Genomic DNA, 17,899 nt, shown 5'->3' on the forward strand with positions numbered 1-17,899 from the left:
ATAAATGGTGGGTGCTCTGATGCTATAAAAAGCAAACTAACTAACCAGTCACCATAACACTTATACGGTGATCACTGGTGAAAGGGTTAACTAGGGGCAATCAGGGGGTTCAAATTTTTATTAAGTAGTATATGGGGGTCCCTGGCACTATATAAAAACCTGACGGGGAACCTAAATAACTAACTGGCTAACCAGCGTCACCAGTGACACTTATACTGTGATCGCTGGTGAAAGGGTTAACTAGGGGCAATCAGGGGGTTAAAACCATTATTGGGTAGTATATGGGGGTACCTAGCGCTATAAAAATCTGGCGGTGAACCTAAAAAAATAACTAGCTACCTAGCGACACTAGTGACACTAATGCAGCGATCAGAAAAATGATCGCTTAGTGACACTGGGGGGGTTTGTGTGCCTATGTGTGCCTACATGTTAGTGTAGTGTTGGTGCACACTTACTTTCACTTCTCCTCGTAGTCCGGTCAAAAAGACCGCCCCGAGGCGAATGACATCACTTCCTCCCTGCCTGTGTTTACTATACACAGTGGGAGGAAGCTTCTCATTCGCCAGGAGTGATCGAGAGGGGATGGCCAGAAACCAATGGCCATCCCCTCATCCCGGATCGCTCCTGAAGCGAAACAGACCGCCACATCCAGGGGGAGGGGGTCTGATCGGACCCCCCACCCGCTGGAAGGCAAGCACGTACATGTACGTGCTTGTGCCTGTACATGCCATTGTGATGACGTACATTGGCATGCGGCGGTCCTTAAGTGGCAAAATAATAAGGGGTCTCTAGATACTGCCCCCCATGTGAATGAATATGGGTTACATAACACCCCTACTCATTCCCACCAAAAAAGGTCACCTAAAAATAAAGACACCCAAACCTTTGTCAAGTCGCCAAAAAATAAATAAATAGAAGACTTGCTACACACGAAGCTGAGATTGTAAGCTCTTTGAGGGCAGGGACTTATGTGAATGTATAATAAATATGTAAATAACTTTGTAAATTGACATCACTATGTAAGTACCTATTTAAAATAAATGACAGCTCTTGGAACTGTTTTTAGTTATATAAAAAAAAAGGGGCAGGGATAGCGGTGACATCAATGCTGAAATATGGGCGTGTAGCCATATTTAGGCCATGATGTAATGTTCTGTTCTCCGCCCATTTTCTTTCTTGGCTGGGGATTCCCGTCTATGTAAGGGATGTCTGTAGTTGATAAGGATGAAGTGGGTGAAAGCAGCAACTGCTTTCTTAGCTTCCATTGACAGTCAGGATAGTGGTGCCACCATTTGAGGTCAGGGGTTGGTAAAGACACAGCAGGTGCAAGCAATCACTGCATTCTAAGCCCCTGTACACAGGGTCGGAGATTCTGCCAACCAAATCCGTCGGATTTTGTCCGTCGGATTTAGTCCGATGGATTGTGTCCGAAACTGTTGCATACACACGGTTGGACTAAGTTGTCGAAAAATCTGATCTTTCAGAACGTGATGACGTAATTTTGTTACGATGAGACTACATTCAGGCTAGTAGCCAATAGCTTTGATGTAGGAATTTTATCTGAGCATGCGTGGCACTTGGTCCGATCAAAATTCGCTACACATGATCGGAGTATGTCCGATCGAACCAGTTGGTCGGGATATATTTCCAACATGTTGGAAAATTGGGTCTGACGGATATTCGGACGGAATCAGTCCGATGCATACCACACACAGTCGGATTATCCGACGACACGGTCCGATAGGACACATTCAGACGGATTCTCCGACCGTGTGTACAAGGGCTTTGAAAGCATTGACAGACAGAAGCTGTCATGTTCATCCACCTTAAATGCCCTAAACATTCAGCATTCACATGAACATCTGAACAGCCAGTGTTTGGACCAAGCACTGAGAGCATCCCTAAAAACAATATAAAATGTAATTGATGATGTTATCTTCTGTGTTCACCACATTATGTTTTACCACTTCTCTTCCAGAATTACACAACAATTGTGTACAAGTATAAAGAAAACTAGAGCATAATCAGTTATCTCAAAACTAGTCTTAGTAAGTAAATCCATGTACACACACCTTTTACATCCATTTTCTCTTCACCATACCCATAAACATTGAGGCTCACCGCTGTGAAGGGTTCCATTAAAATACATTCACACATATCATAGTTGCTGTGTTCTTCTGATGAATTAAAATGGATATAGTCTCTCTGGCATATACTGCCTTGAAATTAATAAATAGAAATACCAAGAAAAAGATGGAAATTGTCTGTTGACCAAATGCAAAAGTTACTATTTGAATTACATTTTGACAATTATCAAAACAGACATTCTGTTGAATACTATCTTGCTGTGAGTTCTATGGTTGGCTGAACCAAGAAAATGTGTACTTACATTCTACTGACTGTTATGCTTGATATAATAAGTTGTATTCCATTTCTTTTTTTTTTCATTCCTTTTCTTTTTTTTGAATAATTCCTGTTATAAGTGTAGTACTCAATAGGGACCTTGTAAACTTTGCTGACTGAGTTTGTAGATTCACAAAAGCATGGACCTTTATCTGCTACAGATAAACTTTTACATGGGGGTGGGACATTATTAATTACCCCTAAAGAGAATCGCCAGGCAATGAGACAGACAGACTGGGAAAAAAGAAAAAAAGGCAAGAACAACAGCCATCTTCTGGGGAAGTAGGTGTGGCCTGCCTAGAAAGAGCCAAACCTGTGATTTTCTGTCTGTGACAGTGTGCATGTCCCTCTCATTCTAGGAAAAGGCTGGTATCGCTTTCATCTGTACTCCTGCTAGTCAGACCTGTGGGAGTTTTCAAGATAAAGTAGCATCCACAAGCCCATGGGAATGCATTGCTGTTCTTTTTTCATCAGAAAATGGATAGAAGATAAATTTACAATCGGAACCCCCGTTTGACTGAGCCCTTAGGCTCAGGTGCATCCTATTACTTAAAACATGTTAATTAGGATATAGGAAAATGCATGGGCCCTTCAAAATGAATGCATATTATTTTAAAAAAATGTCAAGGAACACTTATGGGAAAAATTAACTGTTTGCTAAATAGAGGCATATTTTAGGGGCTGGCATATAATGTAGCCGGTTATTCATTTTGAAAAAATCTTTTATTTGTTCTAGAATGTTCTCACAGTAGTCTTTGTTTATCTTTTTCAATATTGCATGTGTTAAATAAAATACAAGTTAAGTTATGTGTTTTAGAAGTATTCAGTATTAACTTAAAAAATGGCCTTGATGTTCGAAAAAAATAAAACGTATACAAATTTTGTAGTAGTCAGTGTTCAGTACTGACATAAAAATGACCTTAGCAGACTGTACAAAAATGAATAATTTTATAATTTTCTTATACATATTGAGCACGCACACTTTTATAAAGCAGTTTCCTTTTTGTCCAGGCTTACTAATTTCATGTCTTACAATTTCTACAAAAACAAACAGACATTAGCACAATTATGTAATTATTACTCACTGCTCTGTTCTCAGTTTAACTTTTTTAAATGATAAGTCCAAAAAACATAATAACTTGTTTACAAAATCAATAAACACTGTTCCCTGGAGAATCCCAACAGTATACAGTGCATCTGAAAAGTATTCACTTTTTCCACATTTTGTTATGTTACAGCCTTTTTCCAAAATGTATTAAATTCATTATTTTCATCAAAATTCTCCAAACAATACCCCATAATGACAAGGTGAAAGAAGTTTGTTTGAAATCTTTGCAAATTAAAAAAAAAAAATCACACGTACATAATTATTCACTGCATTTGCTCAATACTTTGTTGAAACACCTTTGTAATGGATGTGATTAAGAAATGTGATCATGGGCTCTTCCAATACATGCTTTATATATATAACATATATGAACCTTAAAAAACATATTCAGATATTTGCAAAGATTAGCTTATCTCTCCCTTGCTGCTGTGAAACTGTACCGTTAACAGAAGGACAGTTAACAGAAGAATCACACCTCTTCTAAGAATACACTCAAAGTTAACCCCATTTCAGAAGAAGCAAGAACGCAGCGGCAAGAACAAAGCTACTTCCTCAAATGAGCACCAAGCTAAAACCAATGTTCTATCACCATATGTATTTTTATATTTGTGGTTTGTATGCGCCAGTCTTGTTGACATATCTCTTAATCTTTAATGGAATTGTATCAGACTGTCCGGCCGACTTAGCCAGGTGGTTTGCCAGACTTTCCAAACAAGCGGACCTGCCCACACACAACCGGACTTTTGGCGGGAGTCCAACGTACTTTTGAAAATGAACGGACTTGCCCACACACTGAGGAAAGTCTGTTCCTTTTGAACACGGCTCCAGGTAGCCGGGACTAGTGAAAGAGGTCAATGTCGCCACCTTTGGCGGCGAGATTGACACGTCGCTTGCCCCATCACCTGGTATGGACTTAAAGAGGAAGCCCTACACCGAAAAAATGGCGTAGGGGTCCCCCCAGGTCCATATAAGACCCTTATCCGAGCATGCAACCTGACCGGTCAGAAAAGGAGGCGGGGACGAGCAAGCGCCCCCCTCCTGAGCCATACCAGGCCACGTGCCCTAAACATGGGGGGCTGCTTTGGGAAGGGGGGGCCCTGCGGTCCAAAGCACCTTGTTGAAAAGGAAAAGGGCCTCTTCCTGACAACCCTGGCCGTGGGGGTCTGCAGGTGGGGGGTCACTTATCGGAATCCGGGACCTCCCTTTAATAAGGGGGCCCCCAGATACCGGCCCCCCACCCTATGGGAATGAGTATGGGGTACAATGTACCCCTACCCATTCACCTGGGGGAAAAAAATGTAAAAAAAAACACAACACAAGGGTTTAAAATAATTTATTGCACAGCTCCGGGGGTCTTCTTCCATCTTGGGGGGTCTTCTCGTCGGACTCCTCCACTATCTTCTGCTAGCTCTTTTACTAGCGGAGGAGCCGGCTTTCTTCTTCGTCGCTGGTCTTCTTCTGACTTCGGGGGTCTTGTCCTCCTCTTCGGGGCCTTGCTCCCTCTTCGGTTTTTCTTTCCGGGCCTCCGCTTTCTTCCTTTAGCTCTTTTACTAGCGGTGCCCCGGTCTTCTGTCGCCGCCGCCTTTTCTTCCGACTTCGGGAGTCTTGTCTCTCTCTTCGGTTCTTCTTGCCAGGCCTCCGCTCCTTCTTCCAGCTCTTTTACTAGCGGTGGCCCAGTCTTCTGTCGCTGCTGCCTTCTCTTCTTGTTCTTCTTCTTGTTCTTCTTCTTGTTCTTCTTCCTTGAGATGTTGACTTGACGCTCCCTCTATAGGGTGATATCCCTATATAAGTCGCCACACACTGCGTCCCTGTCATTGTGGCCAGAGAGAGCATCGAGTCAACATCTCAAGGAAGAAGAGCAAGAAGAAAAGCGTTCCCAAAGCACCCCCCCATGTTGAGGGTACGCAGCCTGGTACAGCTCGGGGGGGGGGGGGTGCTCACTCGTCCCCACCCTCTTTCCTGACCGGCCCGGTTGCGTGCTCGGATAAGGGTCTGATATGGACCTTGGGGGGGACCCCCACGCCGTTTATTTAGCGTAGGGCTTCCCCTTTAAGTCCATACCAGGTGATGGGGCCAGCGACGTGTCAATCTCGCCGCCGAAGGCGGCAACATTGACCTCCTGCTCTAGTCCCGTCTACCTGGAGCCTCGTTCAAAATGAACGGACTCTCTTCCGTGTGCGGGAAATTCTGTTCATTTCAAAAGTCCGGCGGACTAGCACACTTTGACTTTTGAGTCAAAATTACTTTCTAAGTCTTTTTCCAGAAGATTTTTGGGGAAAAAAAGTCAGCCGGAGCCCACACACGGGCAGATAGTCTGATTGTGTGTACACAGCATAAGGGACAGTACTATAAACACTACTCAAATGAAGAAAATTATATATATTGACTATAATGATTTGAGTCAAGTAGTTTGGATCATCTCACTGGGCTGTTCAATATCCATTTTAACATTATGTGGTTTGATTCATTTTCAATTTATTTAATGTATTTCATTGTCAGTGTTAGGTATTTTGATGGGCTATACAGGGATCATGTGTGTTCAAATTTTTTAAACATAAAAAAGCACATGCTTTCTGAAATGACATCCGTTGGCCTCTGATGCAGACAGGTTGATCTGGCAAAACCAGTCAGGTGATGCTTTTATGCCTGTCCTCTCCAAGGTGACCCCCATGGACTGATCTCTATGGATTAAAAGGTATACTATACTTTTCAAAATTCATCTTAAGAACTGGGTGGCCTATCCTGCTGTGTCAGCTTGGAACTTTGAATTTTATATACTGATGTTCCTTCACAGTTAACTCCAGAGCTCCATATGTCTATTGAGTGGAGTGCGAGAGAGGTATCAGATCACTGTACTTGTTGGAATATTTCTCTGAGCAAAGTAATGGGTTACCATTGTTGAGAAAAGTGGATTGATGTATACATTATCCTCCTGTGGACCACAGTGCCCTTTTTATGTCTATTTAATACCACCAGTGTTCTGGTTTGGAGCGTTTATTTTTGAAATCCTACCCGTGTTGAATCTTGACTTCCTCTACATCATTTGTATATTGGCTACCTAAGACCTTATATGGGGACACACAAACACATTTTTTGTGCTCAAAGTTTACTTCATAATATTCCAGTTGAAGGACTAAATGTCTAACTGGCTGTCCAATTTAGGTGGATCACATCACCATCAATAGAGCCTACAAATACCAATACTATTAATGTGGTATACAGTACCTAGATTTATAGAAACAAGAGTGAAAGGAGGGCATTTATGTAGTTCTGCATCATGTTTTAACCTAGTGTATTTGTTTGTGTTATGTTTTTTTTTTTATTTTAACAATTTTTGTATTAGCAACAAAATTACAAGCATTTTCACAGCTTAGTGATGTATGTGATTGATGCATAATATGTAGAAGGTGGCATAATATTGGAGGTTGAGTCTAAACCAAGATCTTTATTTAAGTAGTGTTTAATGAGGCTCTGCCCTTTATTCTTCATTTACATTCTTTATAAAGAGATACTAATTAGTATTGAATATGGTTAATCGTTTTGGGCTTTGACCTGGATATTCAAGGAAAGTTCTAACATCTTCCAGTGCTCCCCTGGCCTACAAGTTAAGAGAAACTTTTTTTAGGGTTTTGATCCAGAGGGTCAGAATATATGAATATTAATTCAAGGGAAAACTCTAACATCTCCCAGTGCACTCCTTGCCTACAAGAGAAACATTTGTGTATATGTTTTGTACATAGTTACATATATATTTTTTTCTCTTGGCAGCTCATTGTCTGCACACTGCTGTCTGAATGTGAGTGTTGCATTTAATATAACTCATGAAGGTCTCATAAGGAAACTTTAAAAATGTGGCAGAGTTGCAGCAGGCATTTATTGGGTGATAGTGATAGTGAGTGGGATCCATTTTCTTTAATAGGTTCAAATGGAACTTGGTTAGGAAAAGTGTAGGGTTCATTTCCTAAGTCAATTGCAATTGCTATCGTTTTGATAATCATTGTATGCATTGCTTCTGCTGTAGTTGTTTAAATGAATGGCCCTCTGTGAAATCAGTATCTGAGTCAGAAGAGATTGTTTGGTTGGCTGGTAAAAGCAACCAGAGGGAAAGATTCTGGAGAATGTTGAACATGGCATCTGTCAGACTACAGGCCTGGTGGGCTTGTTCTTTTATGCTCCCCCAACCTTGTAGACAGTTAATAAACAAGAATGTGTGAATATGAGAATGGTATAGTTGGAATGAGTAATAAAGACTCTCGGAATCTGGCTTCAAATCAAAAACTCCTAATGTGGACTTTTTAGGCACAAGTATTATTCATTCATTTATTTATTATTTATTTATTATTATTGTAGTAAATAAATATTGTTTATTCAAACATATCATAAAAAGGTTTTTTACATATTGAACATGGAATGTATACACATCTGTAATATTGTCACCATACATAGCACGAAAGATATGATCCTCTTACACAGAAACCAGGCAACCCGCGGCGGGTTTTTGAGGCTACAGATGTCAGTTCCATCTTTTTCATCTGGCCTCCATCTTGCCACTCCGGTGGACATGCGCAGTCCACTGATGTGGCCTGCTGTGTCTGTGGGCTGCGTTCGCATGACATTGTTCTAATGCACTGACGTATTAGCGCATACACACCCGGGACGGGACCACACACGTGCAGCTCAGGGGGCCAACCCGGTGTGCCTGCCTGTTTCCTCCCCTTCCTCAGCACGAGCATCAGCTGTTGCCATCAGTGAGGCCAGCTGATTGGAAGGGGAGGTACTTTTTTTTTCTATTTAATCTTTACTAAGATATTTTTCTTACACAATACACAAAATGTTATACATCTTAAAATCTTTCTTATATCCTCTTTTTCTCTGCTAGAACCCCCTCCCTGTCCCACTGCCAATCTGTTATGCTCATTTCTTTTGCTTCCTTTACTTCTGTCTATTATCACTCATGCCCTGCACATATTTCTCTGACATTATAAAGGCCCACCATTTCTTCCCTGCATACTTCTTTTCCCACTCTAACCCCTCCTATATCCACGTTGTTCCATATTTTTGCTAACAATGGTTCTAGTGCAATTACATACAGGATCGGCAAGAGTGGGCATCCTTGCCTTGTTCCATTGAACATCTCAAAAGCAGACACCATACTTCCATTAACCCTGACCCTGGCCGTAGGATGTTTATATAGATTATTGATCCATCTCATAATTCTTCGCCCCAAACCTAGACTCCGGAGTGCGTCCATCATAAATCCCCAATCTACTCGGTCAAACACTTTTTCAGCATTGATCGAGATAAGTAGCATTGGGAGTTTCCTCACCTTGTCCTTATTAACAATGTTCTTATACTGTCGTCCCTTCCCTCCCTTCCTGTTACAAAGCTTGGTCTATGTTTATCAACTCCGGCATAAGGTTTTTTAGTCTCGATGCCAGAATTTTTGCATATAGCTTTGTATCTGCGTTTAACAATACTATAGGCCGATACCTGGAGCAGACGGTTCTATCTTTTCCTACTTTTGGTATTATTGAAATATTGGCAAGGAGGGATTCTCTTCTTATTTCTTAATTTTCTCCTATTTTGCAGGAACCAGTTGTTCTTTAAATCTTTTATAATATTTTATTGTAAACCCGTCCGGGCCTGGGCTTTTTCCCCCTGGTGTTTCCTTTAGGGCTTTATAGATTTCCTCCTGAGTAATTGTTTTGTCTAGTAACTCTGCGCTTTCTGTTGATATTTTTGGTAGATTGTCTTCCGCTAGGTACTGCTGTATTTTATCTTTTCTACTCTCTTCCTCCTGTCATGTCTCTTTGTTTCTAATTGCATATAATGTGCTATAATATATTTTGAAGGCATTCGCAATATCAATTGTTTTGTATTTCATTTCGCCTTTCTCATTTTTTATCTTTTCTATATAGTTTAAAGTTTTTTTTTCTTTTGATATTTTTGCTAAATATTTACCGGGCTTATTCCCCCACTTGTATCTTTCTTTTGCAACATTTTTAAATACTTTTCTAGCTTCCTGTTCCATCAGGTCCCTTAAGTGGCCCCTTTTTATGACAATCTTCTTATGTGTTATCGTATCTAACTGTATTTTGTGAGTTTGTTCCAGCTCGTATAGTTCTTTTATTCAATTTTTCATAGTTATTTCTCTTTCCCTCTTGTTCTCAGCTCCTATGGAGATCAACTTTCCCCTGATATAGGCCTTATGGGCCTCCCAGATTGTTGCCTTTGTCACATTCGGTGTATCCTTTGTACTGAAGTATTGTTCGATTTCAGTCCATATTTTTCCTACTTCTGCATCATCTATTAGATCTTCATTCAATCTCCAAGTCCCTTTTCTATGCTCCTTCTTATTGAATCCTATCTTAATGCCGCGTACACATGAACGGACTTTCTGACGGACTAGGTCCAACGGAATCAGTCCTTTGTACAATCCGATCGTGTGTGGGCTAATCAAATCGTTTTTCACATAAAAAATCAGACGGACATAGAAATAGAACATGTTTCAAATCTGTCCAATGGACTCAATTCCTATTGGGAAAACTGTTCGTCTGTATGCTGGTCCGACAGACAAAATACGATGCAAGGGAAGCTATTGGCTACTGGCTATTGAACTTACTTTTTTAGTCCCATCTTACGCCATCACGTTCAAAACGAAGGACTTTCGAACTGACTTAGTCCGTTCATGTGTGGCGAAGTCCGTTAGTTCGGAAAGTCAGTCGCACCTAGTCTGCCGGAAAGTCCGGCCGTGTGTACGCAGCATTACTGTTACAGGGGCATGCTCAGAAATTGATGTTATACCAATTAAAGCCTCTACTACATACTCCAGTATTTTGTGATACACCAGGAGTATATGTCGTGCACCATTCAATGAAATGTGTAGTCCTTTTTACTTGGATATGTTATTTTCCAACTTCCGACTAACTGCTGACTATACATTTTTTTCTTTATCAATTTTAATTATTTGTTTTCTCAAGTCGTGCACTAGACATACTATCAAGATCATGGTCTATTGAGAAATTGAAATTTCCTGCCAAGATTAAGTAACCTTGTTTGAACTCCATTAATACCTTGAGGATCCCATTTAGATATATGTTGGGGCAATACACAATTGCTAATGTGTACTTTTTCTCTTGAAGGGATCCTTTCAGGAACAAGAAGTGAACATCTGGGTCAACTTTCCTTTGTTACAGAATGAATCTGCTATTTTTTGCTATTCTTATGGCAACTCCTTTTGCCCTTTTATTTGGAGAGTCCCCGTAAAACCAGGGTGGAATCGCTCGTGAATATAGTTTGGTATTTGAGTCTAGTGCTATATGTGTCTCCTGTAGGAAGATTATCTCAGCTCACCTTTCCAGTTCCCTTAACACCATATGCCTTTTTTTCTGGAGAGTTCAGCCCTCTTATGTTATATGAGATTAATTTAACATCAGTCATTATTAGTTTTTTTTCCCCTCTTCCCCTTTCTTAGTTCAATAGACCAGTTTTTATTTGAGGATATACAGGTCTTTCCCCCCAAATGACCCCTTTTTAGAAAGTAGACATTTCAAGGTATTAGATAAGTAGCATGGTGAGCTTTTTTTTAAGCTGTAATTTTTTCCCACAATTCTGTGCAAAATTAAGAGTTTTTTTGTACAAAATTGTCATATTAACAGGTTATTTCTCTCACTGAGCATATGCATACAACAATTTAAACCCCAAAATACATTTTGCTACTCCTCCTGAGTATGACAATACCACATGTGTGAGACATTTACACAGCCTGGCGACATACAGAGGCCCTCTACACTTTTGAAGGCCTGGAGCACCAGGACAATGGACTTTCTCCCAAAATGACCCCATTTGGAAAGAAAACACCCAAACGTATAATCTATGAGTCATAATAAGTATTTTTAATGGTTCATTTTTTTACAGAAGTTTTTGGAAAATGTGGAAAAAAATGAAAACACGTTTTTTTTTACACAAAGTTGTCCATTTATCAGATATTTCCAACACATAGTATGTACATGGCAAAGATGACACCCCAAAATACATTCTGCTACTCCTGAATATGACAATTCCACATGTGTGAGACTTTTACACAGTCTGGCCACATACAGAGGCCCAACATTGAAGTAGTTCCATCAGGCGTTCTACGAGCATAAATGACACATCTCATTTCTCAACCACCTATTACAATTTTGAAGGCCCTGGAGCACCAGGACAATGGAATTGCCCCCAAAATGACCCCATTTTGGAAAGCAAACACCCCAACGTATAATCTATGAAGCATAATGAGTCTTTTGAATGGTTCATTTTTTTCCAGAAGTTTTTGTAAAATGTGGAAAAAAAATGAAAACACATTTTTTTTTACACAAAGTTGTCTATATATATATAGATATTTCCAACACATAACAAACACATAGCAAACATGACACCCCAAAATGCATTCTGCTACTCCTCCTGAGTATGGCGATACCACATGTGTGAGCCATTTACACAGCCTGGCCACATACAGAGGCCCAACATCCAAGTAGCACCATCAGGTGTTTTAGGAGCATAAATGACATATATAATTTCTTGGCAACCTATCATTTTTTAAGGCCCTTCATATTTCTAACACATAGCATGTACATTCCAAGAATTACAATCCAAAATAAATTCTATTGCGGAAAGGGTAAAAAAAAAAGCATTACCTGTGCTTTTAGTAGTATCCACAGAGGAGAGCAGTGGTCCGGGCAGCAGGCAGGGATGTGCTTAGGGACAGCAATATTAATTATCCAGGCAGCAGGCAGGAATATTGTCTACAGTCAGCACAAGGATATTGTCAGCACAGCACAATCCATAGAAATTGTCCAGGCAGAGACAGGCAGCACAGGCATAATATTAGTCCTGGTACACTGTTACCTGCAGACACTCATTATTGCACTGCTCTCCAGCCCTTCAAAAACATACTACCTCTTGCTACAGCTAATTACTTGCATAGCCCAGGTAGAGGTGTGGCCTGTTCATACTCCAGGCAGAGGCATGATGGCAGTAAGTCAGCAGCAGACTGAGGGCCGCAATCAGGTATGGCACAGGGGCACAAGGGTAGAGGCTTCTACCCACCCAAATCTCTATGAAGCTTTTGGACTCCAGACCCTAATATGGTAATTCTAATACCTGGAGAAAACAAAAAAATTGTTTTCTCCATCTGGAAAAACAATTCTGGAGCCCCTCACATATGTGAGACCCCTGTGTACAGTAGCAGAGCAACAGATCAGTCCAAGTGATAGGCAAAAGCATAGTCCATAAAACAGGCCAGGATCAGTTCACGTGCAAGCAGTCCAAGCGGTAGGCAGTAGCATAGTTCATAAAACAGGCCAGGGTCAGTTCACTTGGAAGCAGTCCAAACAGTAGGCAGAGGCATAGTCACAAAACAGACCAGGGTCAGTTCACGTGGAAGCAGTCCAAATGGTAGGCAGAGGCATAGTAAAAAAAAAAGACCAGGGTCAGTTCACATGGAAGGCAGTGGCATGGTTATTTGGGGAAGCATGGAAAATGGTCAGCACAGATGATGGAAATGGTTGAAAATATGGGCTAATATTTTAGGGATGTATAATAATGTTGGAAGCATTCCCCAATGCTAAGGCCAGGTTGGGAGGGACACTGGGGACAATTTGGCCTACTTCAGATGGTGAAATGTGGAAGGGCAAGTGGCACTCATGAAGTCGGCTAACAGCATCAGAGCGAAGGTCTTGTGGGGGGGGTCTTTGTTGATAGATGATGGACGTGACAACTTCTTCTATGAATTTTAGGAAGGGGACGGGGATTTCTGTGGATTTGGTGTAGACTACGTAAGAATTATAAATGGCCAAATCGATGAGATAAATTGTTACCTTCTTGTACCAGAATTGGGACCTCCTTATTGACAAATAGAGCTGAATCATTTGATCATTGAAATCCAACCTCCATGTAGAGATTATAAATTTGGACACATGTTGGCTTTTCAATGGATATAAATACATACTGCGCTATCTAAATCGTAGCAGCCAGCACAGACGGTGTAATGAATATAGGATATGTGTAAAAATTAGTGCAGCACTAAGATATCAAATGTAAATAAAACGTGATAAAGTAAACCAATAACATATACTGCAGCATGTAACTAAAAATCTTATACTGTGACATATAACATATTATTTCAAAAAGAAAGTCCACAATAAAGCAAAAATTCTGAAGTGATTTCTTAGTGAAACAAAAATCCAGGTAGTGACATCCAAGGGTGATGAGTGGTTATTTAAAAGTAAAACAGTAAGACATCCAAGGGTGATGAGTTGTTATTTAAAAGTAAAAATGCGTGACTGATGCGTTTCACTTCAAAAAGCATCATCTCACCCCAGATGATGCTTTTTGAATCGAAACGCGCCAACAACGCATGCTGATCCTCTCACTACTACTAATATTGTTCCATACAGCGCTTGTTTTACATTGGGAGGATGTAAGTGCAATTCTTATGTTCCATTTTTATTAAACATTCCGGAATTATGGAATTATGCTATGTGGCCCTTTCTTTCATTCTTTCTTTTATAAATTCCTGGTGAGGTGCACTCCTCCATTTGCCCCATATTGGCAACATCCAATGCTCTTGTGATTGATTGTCTGGAGTCTCCATCGCTGCTGTTAATCTGGATCCTTAGGACCAACCCAATAAAGCCTGTTTGACTCACCAGGTGTATACCTTTGTGTGTCCATGCTTTCTGGTAAGCGGCCATTGCTTATGGTGGATTCCTTTTGTCACTTCATTGCTTGGACACATATTCACATATATATTTTTACTTTTAAATAACCACTCATCACCCTTGGATGTCACTACCTGGATTTTTGTTTCGTTTTGTGAGAAATCACTTCAGATTTTTTGCATTATTGTGGATTTTCTTTTTTAACTAATATGTTATATGTCACAGTATACGACTTTTAGTTACATGCCACAGTATATGATTTTCCGTTATTATATATGTTACTGGTTTAATTTATCACGGATTTTCATTGGGACCTTGTCTTCTTTGAACCTCAATTGTTGGGTCGTCATGGATGATGGACATCATGTGCGTCCCTTTTATCCTTCCACCTCAAGGGCAGCACTTCATTGCATCTCAATTGTGCTATTTCCTCCCTTTGCAGCTTTTTGTTCGTAGGAGATTGTGGGAAGCCCTTCCTATTCTTTCTGGGGGTTCCGCAGGCCATGGTTTTTGCGATGTATATGTGTTTGATAAGGGGCAGGCTGGTGTAGAAGTTGTCAAGTATATGTGATATCCTTTGTTCAGAAGTGGGTATGCCAGGTCACATACAATCTTTCCAGTTGTGCCCATGTAGACCTGGCACTCAGGGGGCTGGAGCTGGGAATCTCTTCCTTCATATATGCGGAACGCATAAAGATATATACAGATGGCTCTCTCACAGAGCTTTTAAAATTTTACTCAGTTTCTGGCCCTTTTGCTAGGAATATATTGCTTTATTCCTAGCTGGCCTGAAAAGGGTACCAGGGACTCATTGACACATATATTCTGATCGGGGACATAGAGTTCTGAAAATTGTTGGGAAAATAAATTTATAAGTGGGTGAATTTTATATAACTTGTTGTAATTTGGATGATTGCGGGGAGGACACTGGGTATTGTAACTAAAATGAAAAAAGCTCATTATCATCTCCTATCAGGACCTCAACATTAAGGCAGAATAAATGGGCATGTGGTGGATGGGGTTGGTGGACCAATAGGCATGTCATTCATTTTTTTGTAATCCCCATGTTTATGGTGAGGCCCATAAACAATTTGATCTCCTCCAAATTCAGATCTCTCCGCTTAAACACATGAGCATATGATGATTGGGTGATCCCGAGTCGGAAGGCAGCCATGTTGGGTTGGCAAGACCATCCGGCATGTATGTAGAGGCGCTGGCTCTTGAGGGACGTGACACTCCAGCAGTTGGGGGATTTGAATTTCCTGTGCTGGTACTCAAGCGTGATGTGGCAGCACTGGTACTGGGCCTGGGCATTTGTTCCTGGGGCCTATCGCCGGCGGCAGCACTGGTACTGGGCATTTATTCCTGGGGCCTATCACTGGCAGAAGCACTGGTACTGGGCCTGAGAATATAATCCTGCTTGCTGGCAGCTGCCTGGGTTCCAGAGTACCATGCCCTTTTAGGAGGAACCCATTCTTTCTCTGAATCATTTTCGGATACGCTATTCTCAATCAGTTCAAATCCGAATTTGATTCGGAATCAGAATTGGAACTCCCCGCTGTTCTCATCAGTCATGGAGAGGATCTGGAATGCCTCCTCACTAGTATAAAATCTTGCACCCATCACTGATGGGTGCACCGCTGACAGTCACTGATGGGTGACGGGTGATGGCTGACTGTCACTTATGGGTGATGGCTGACAGTCACTGATGGGTGATGGCTGATGGCTGATGGTCACTGATGGGTGACGGGTGATGGCTGACAGTCACTAATGGGTGACAGGTGACAGGCCACGATCACTGATGTGTGATGGGTGATGGGTGACAGGTGGCGGTCACTGATGGATGACGGTGACAGGTGACGGCCACTGATGGGTGACGGTGACAGGTGATGGTCACAAAATTTTGGCACTTTTTTAAATTTATTTGGAGCAGGCATCCCCATCTAGGGATAATTTGTGGTTATAAATGCTTCTGTCCATCTTGAGAACATGTCTACTATCACAAGTAAATATCCCTGTCTTTTACCTAACTTAGGCATATGGGTGAAGTCAATCTGTAAATGTGTAAAACGTGTTGCTGGATATTTAAGGTGTTCATGTTTTGTCTTGTGTGAATTTCTTGGGTTGTTTCGGGTGCATGTGATGCATCTGACAACATATGATTTGACCAAAGAGGCAAGACCCGGGATAAAGAAATCATTTCCAATAATTCACATGTGACCTGCCAGCCTCTGTGCCCTACCCCATGATACTGAGAAATAAATAAAGGTGCACTAGCTACAGGTATACATGGTCTCCCCTCTTGACAGACAAGTCCAGTATCTGGGCTTTTCTGCACTCCTGCAATATTCAATTGTTTAATAGCTGTGTCTGTAGCATATGTCTAAAGATCTGACAAGGTTTGGTCTAACAGGGGAATTTCAGGTGCAAGTGATGGCATTTGTATGGTAGCTTCTTGTTTAGAAGTTGCTTCCTTTGCTACTTTATCAGCTAAGGCATTTCCTTTTGAAACATCATCTTGGTTTGTGGTATGTTCCTTGCAGTGGAGGATAGCTATAGAGTGAGTCAATTTAATCGCTTTCAAAAGGCTGGACAGTAATGTTGAATGTGAAATTGATTTACCATCTGCTGCTATGTACCCTCTTTTTTAACCAGATAGTCCCAAAATCGCATATACCAAATGCATATTTAGAATCAGTATAAATGTTCACATCTTGTCCTTCAAAGAGCTGGCATGCTCTTGTAAGGGAAATCAGTTCTGCAGCCTGTGCTGATTGAAATGGGACTGGGTCTGCATGATATGTGTTGTTATTTGGTCTAGAACAAGAACCATCAACAAATACATTTTGTGCCCCAGGGATTGCAGTGGAAGACATATATGCACATGAAGATGTATCCTGGTGGATTATTTCAATGCACTCATGTTGAGGAACAACCTCATCCTCTTCCCCTTTTAAACCCAGTAACACATTTAGGATCAGGGCTGGGCCTAAAGTAGGTGAAGCATATTTTATTTCAAGATTTGGATTTGAGAGGAGAATAACCTCATACCCATTCAATCTTTGGGCTGACATATGTTGGGTATGAATATTTTTCAACAAAATGGATACATTATGGGTAGTATGTAAGGTGGATGGATGTCCTAGAGTAAAAGAAGTAGCCATTTCAACTACCATAGCGCAGGATGCCAAAGCTCTGAGACACGCCAGCATGCCCTGTACGGGCATTGGCACTCTTGAAAAAAGGCAATAGGGTGACGTTTTCCTCCGTGTTCCTGCACCAGGACTCCCAATTGTCCCTGGCAAGCAAGTGAAACATATTGCCATAATTGGGCAATCCGAGGCCAGGGAACGTTACCATTGCTATCTTGAGGTATGCAAATGCATCACACATTTCATCTGTCCATTTTACACAATCTGGCATGTCTGAGCCTGTGGCTTGCCTCAGGAGGTTATCATAGAAAGAGGAGTCAGGTATTCATTGGCAGCAGTAACCAACCGTGCCAAAAAAAGATAGAGTAAGTAAAGATAGCATATCTTTCTTTGTCAGTGGGCGGGGCAGACACACACAGCTCTCTTGTGACTGACTCTTCTTTATCTTTTTGTGAGGGTAAAACCAAGATATTCAACAGTCTCTTGACAACATTGCAGTTTCTTTTTAGTGACTTTCTGACCATTTTCTGCTA

The sequence above is a fragment of the Lithobates pipiens genome, unplaced genomic scaffold (genome assembly GCF_037356315.1).
Source record: "Lithobates pipiens isolate NorthernLeopardFrog02 unplaced genomic scaffold, aLitPip1_a1.2 Scaffold_23, whole genome shotgun sequence".
Classification (NCBI taxonomy): Eukaryota; Metazoa; Chordata; class Amphibia; order Anura; family Ranidae; genus Lithobates; species Lithobates pipiens.